This window comes from Cupressus sempervirens, chromosome 1 (genome assembly GCF_028749045.1).
Source record: "Cupressus sempervirens isolate cs-2001-9-10 chromosome 1, ASM2874904v1, whole genome shotgun sequence".
Lineage (NCBI taxonomy): Eukaryota > Viridiplantae > Streptophyta > Pinopsida > Cupressales > Cupressaceae > Cupressus > Cupressus sempervirens.
The window spans coordinates 158008236-158014281 of NC_143118.1; positions in this window are offsets into that span (position 1 = coordinate 158008236).

Below are 6046 nucleotides of genomic sequence, written 5' to 3' on the forward strand. Positions count from 1 at the left end.
TGCATGACAAGATTCTTTGATATGTTAATGGCACTAGTGTTATCACAATAGACTATCACAGGTTTAGTCATTTCTTATTTCATACCTTGCAACAGATGTTTGATCCATACAATATTGGTGTAGTTGATAGTAACAACAACATGCTCAACTTCTGTTGTGGATTGTGAGGTACAACTTTGCTTTTTTCTAGTCAAAGTGACTAATCTTTTTCCTAGGAAAAGTGCTCCTCCACTAGTGCTCTTTGTCTCATCAATATTACCTCCCCAGTCTACATCAATATAGGCTTTTCACTCAAACTTTTCACTCCTCTTGTAGTATATGCCAAAGCCATCTATTCCTTTTAGGTATGTTAATATTCTTTTTATTGCCATTAGATGATTTTCTCTTGGGTTAGCAAAAAATCTTGCCACTACTCCAACAACTAATGCAATATCTAGTCTACTATGTACAACATACTACAACTTTCCAATCATTGATCTATACATTTTCTAATTAACTTCAACTGATTCATCATTCTTGGATAACTTATGTCCTATTACCATTGGTGTACTGACTGGTTTTGAATCTTCTAAGCCAAATGTCTTGATTATCTCCTTGATATATTTTGATTGGGTCACAAATATACCATGCTTTAGTTGATGTACTTGCAATCCAACAAAGAATTTGATTTCTCCAAACATTGACATTTCAAACTCATGTTTCATCTAATTAGCAAAATCTTTGCATAGGGAATCTTATCCTCCAAATATTATATCATCAACAAAGATTTTAGATATCAAAATGTCTTTACCTTTTTCTGCCTTGATATACAGGTTTTTTTTTTCATCTATTCTCTCAAATCCTATCTTCACAAGATATTTGTGCAGTCTCTCATACCATGCTCTAGGTTCTTGCTTCAAACCATAGAGTGCTTTATGCAATTTGCAAACCATATCCTTGTGTTTTTCATTAATGAATCCCTCTAGTTGTTCTATATAGGCTTCATTTTCTAGTATACTATTCAAAAAAGTAGACTTTACATCCATTTGGTTGACTTTAAAATCTTTATAGGTAGCATATGCAAGTAGTGTTCTTACTCCTTCCATTCTTGAAACAGGGGAAAATGTTTCCCCATAGTCTAGTCCTACTTCTTGTGGATAACATTTGTAAACAATTATGGCCTTATTTCTTGTGATCTCACCATTCTCATCTAGCTTGTTCCTAAATACCCATTTGGTACCAATCACATTCTTATCAGCTAGTCTTGGAACTAAGGTCCAAGTTGTGTTCTTCTCTATCTAATCAATCTCTTCTTCCATAGCTTTACACCAGTCCTCATCTTGTAGTGCATCCTTCACTATTTTAGGCTCAATCTTACTCAATAGACATGATTCATTTATGTGTTTGTTCCTTGTTATTGGTCTAGCTTCCTTGTCACCAATGATTTTTTCTATAGGGTGATGTCTTTTTACATACTTGGATAGTCTTGGTTCTGTCCTTCTTTCCATGTTTAGTCTTTCAGCTTTATAGTCACTGTACACATCTCTTTCTAGTATTTCATCATCTCTCTCATGTGTACTAATTTTAGAATCAAAATGTGTATTATCTTCATTCTATAACTCAACTTCTGAATGTAGCTCAACATTCACTAACTATGACTCAACTAATACTGAAATTTGTTGTAGATTCCCAACTTGATTGGCAACTTCATCTTTAGTAGGTATTCCTTCCAGAAGTATACAAAGGATCTATAATTTTTTGGTTTCTTTTTTTTCATCAACTTGGACTTCTACATGCTCATCAAAATTTACACTTGCACTCTCCACAATCTTGTTAGTGTTAGTATTCAAACACTTATATGCTTTATTTCTAGTGGAGTACCTAAATAATATGCCTTCATCACTCTTTGCATCAAACTTGTTATTTTGTAGAATATTTAAGAATGTAGCATTTACAACCAAATACTTTGAAATGTTTTACATTGGGTGAGTGACCATACTATAATTCAAAAGGTGTTACATTTGTACCTTTCTTGACTTGAACTTGATTCAGGGTGTAGATAGCTATGCTTATAGATTCTCTCCAGTACTTTAGTACAACATTCTTCTCCATCATTAATGTTATTGTACAATCTATCATTGATCTATTTCTTCTCTCTACAATGCCATCCTATGGGGGAGTTCTTGGTGCTGATTTTTTTTGCTTAATTCCTTTGTCATTGCAAAACATCTCAAACTCTTTTGATGTGAACTCTCCTCCTCTATCTAATCTTAGGCACTTCAGACTCTTTCCTATTTCCTTCTAAACCTTCGCCAAATACCACTTAAATATTTGAAATGCCTTAGATTTTTTCTTGAAGAACATGGAAGTCATCATCCTAGAGTAGTCATCCACAAACAACATTATATATATTGAGCCACATAAATCTATATGGACTAGCTCTAATACTTCTTTGGAAGTGTAGATTTTGCTTTTAAAACTTGACTTGGTCATCCTTCCTAGCTAACATTGTTTTCACATTGTATTTTTTAGGTTTCTTTAGCTTAGGCCTTTTATGCCATAGCCACACATCATCAAGTTTTACAATAAGACAATTTTCATCTTCCATATCTAGGTAAAATAGATTACTCCTAGTTTGGTCACCTTTCCTATCAAATTTCCATTATTGTCATAGATTTTGGCAATTTTGTTTCCAAATTATACTTTGCAACCTATATTGCCTAATTGTGACATGCTCAGTAGATTTTAGTTCAATCATTCAACATAGTATTCATTATCACATAGAATTTTCGCTATAAGTTTAATGGAAACTTTTTCTTTGATTTAAAATGCAGCATCTTTTCTAAATCTAACACTATTTCCATCATATTGAGTAAAGGTAATAAACTTACTTTTATCTCTTATCATTTTTGTTCACACACATTACTAGTGTTGTTGCCTCATCTTCATTTGAATCATCCTTCATGGCTACATAGACTACCTCATCATCATTTTCATCAGAGTCCTCTTCTTTAGCAATGTAGCACTTTTTGCCTTTATCTTTGTAATCTTTGCTATCATCTTCTCTTATGTTCTTGTTCTTGTTACCTTCTTCGGAGTTCTTTTTCATAGTGCATCTTGCAACAATATGTCCTATTTAATTGCAATTAAAACATATGATAGGTAGCTTACCTTTGAAGTTTCCTTTGCCTCTATGAAATCTTCTGGCTAGCAATGCTTCCAATTGTTCCACATCTTTGTCATCTATGTTGTTGTCATTGGATACATATTTTACCTTTTTCTTCTTCTTTGATTTCACCTCTTCACTGTCTTTCAATGTCATCTTGGCTTTGAAAGTAGATTCAAGATTCTCAAGTCTATAGTTATCAAAGTTGGACAACTCAAATACAGTGAGTCTTCCCACTATTCCTTCAAAAGTTAGTGGGTTTCTTGGTACACATTTTAACTCTTGCATGGCTGAAACTCTAATAACATAGATAGGGAGAAAAGTTCTTAGGAATTTTCTATTGATAGTATCATCTTCTAGATGACCACCCAAACTTCTTATTGCACATACTACTTCTTTCATTCTAGAGGCATATTGAGCAACATTCTCACTATCCTCCATTTTCATGTCATCAAACTTTCCTCTAAGGCTTTCTCTTTTTTCTCTTTGGACATTCTAATCTCCTCCATAAATATCAGTCAAATCTTTCCACATTTTGAATGCAGAGTCACATCCTTTGATATCATCAAATTCAACATAATTGAGGGTAGAGGCAATCTCCAGCATTGCCTGATTGTGCTCCTTTTACTTCATATCTTCTATAGTGGGTACAAATGGATCAGCCTATTCTACTTCAATTGAGGTTTGTGCATGGTCACCTATTGATCCAAGATGCAACTTCATCAACATTTTCCATGTAGTGAAGTTATCTCTGTCAATCTTGGGAACTTCTCTCTAGGACATCTTGATCTTCTTGCTTCTAGCACCTTTAGACTAAATCAGTAGATGGCTCTGATACCAATTGTTAGAAATTCTTTAGAATAACTGAGAGGGGGGTGAATCAGTTATTCAAGGTCCAAATGTCCTAATAAAACTTTTTCAACAAGAAAAATGAGCCTATTAAACTATTCATGCATCCAAGCTAAAACTTTCCAACCTTGCAAGTTACCAAAATATCAACATGCAAGCATAAGACATGATAGATCAGCACATAACACAGTGATTTATGTGGAAACCCAATTTGGGAAAAACCACCAGTAACATGCTACTCAATTTTCAATCTTCTAAAGTAATGCCCTATGAAAGGCTTTCCTTGCTAAAGGCTACATCACATTGTTAAATGTGTCCTGGTTAAAGGATTTAAACCACCCTATTAGAAGTGGGTCTGGTTAGAGGACTTTAGAACATTCACTTGGAATGCCATCTTGTTAAATAATTTACAAATGGTTATTAAACCAACCAAAGTCCATAGGATTATACCATAACTAATACAATTGTTAGAGGGTAACAATAAGGGCTTTTGACCTAATACAACTCACAACTTAACTTGCAAGTTTCAGATCTCTATTTAGCTCACAACATTGCCTGGCTTTTAGTCTCTATAGCTCTGACAGCTTTTCCTCCTTTCAAGCTTTGTCTCCTTGAGTCTTCATGCTTGATGCACCAGTGCAATCTCCTAAATGGCCACTTATAGAAGCAGAGTCTTTGTGATCTATTCTTTCTTCTCTTGATGTCTTCTCCTTAACACCCTTCAACTGGTTCGCAACTTGGCACCCTACAAACTCTTGCTTCTTGGCTTGTCACTCCTTAAATAGAAGTTTGGAAATGCTTTTCCTGCTTGATTCTTCCCTCCGTTAATTCCAGTTTGAATGGATTAGGTAAGATTCAATGAATCTAACCCATATCATATTCCTTCTAGAAACATCATGAAGAATCCTTCTAAATTTTCCCAAAAATAGTTTACCTAAAATTTTGTGTCTCCAACTCATCATCCTTATCCTCCATCTAGTTCACAAAATTCAAGATAACAAACTTGTCAGCTCAGTTTTGGAAAATCTTTGACTTTTCAAGTAATGCAGAAGCTCGACACTTTTAAAATTTTGGTGCTCGATAAATACTATGTTACTCAGTACCAACTACATTTTACTAATGCTTGACACCTACTATGGATTCACTCGGCATCTACTAAATTTTTTAATTCTTGGTACCTATTACTTTTATCAACATTTGAACTTTTCTTAGCTCCTTTTGTATCACTTAGCACACACCAAATTTTACTTTTTCTCAGAACTAACTAAAAAATCTACTCAGCATGAACTAGCTTGCTCGGTACCCACTAATGAAATTAGTCAAGCTTTGTAGATAGCCTTGTTACAACTTATACTTCTAAAGTTTCTAAGTGTGTCCAACCTCTGTATCTTCAAGTATATTATCAATACATCATTTATCATAGTCTTAACTGATGCTTGCACTTCATTACAAAACCATAACTCAACCTTTCCCTTAGGTACTTTTGTTACATCTTGTTTATTAAATCCTCTCTATCAATCAACTAAGTGATAGTACTTGGATCTTATAAGAAATTTTCATTCCAGTAAATAGTAGGTTTGACATCAGTGACAAAAAAATGATTGAAAACATTCTTTATCAACCATCTCCCTCTATGCAACAATCTTCCTACTATACTAATGATCTTTTCAATTAGATTCCAACAGAAACATCTAGAAGAAAGAGAGATAAATTTCTTATTGCAAAAAGCTAGGGCATGATGAGTATAAATGTTCCATAACATTCTTCAAAAGAAAAATATCTAGTTGCCCTCACTAGTGTCTTTTCCTTCTTCTCAATATTAGGTAAATGTTACATCTACATCATCATCTAGAGGCAAAGAACAAGAACTCATTGCTTCCACATATTCAGAGCAAGGTAAATGGCTTCTTGAATTAGGTGCATTACATCATATGGCATCTTCTACAAATATGTTTTCTTCTATTGAGCCTTTTACTTCTCCATATATATTGATGGGTAATAATACATACATGAAGGTCTATGGGAAAGGTTATATTCCTATGGCAGAGGGTA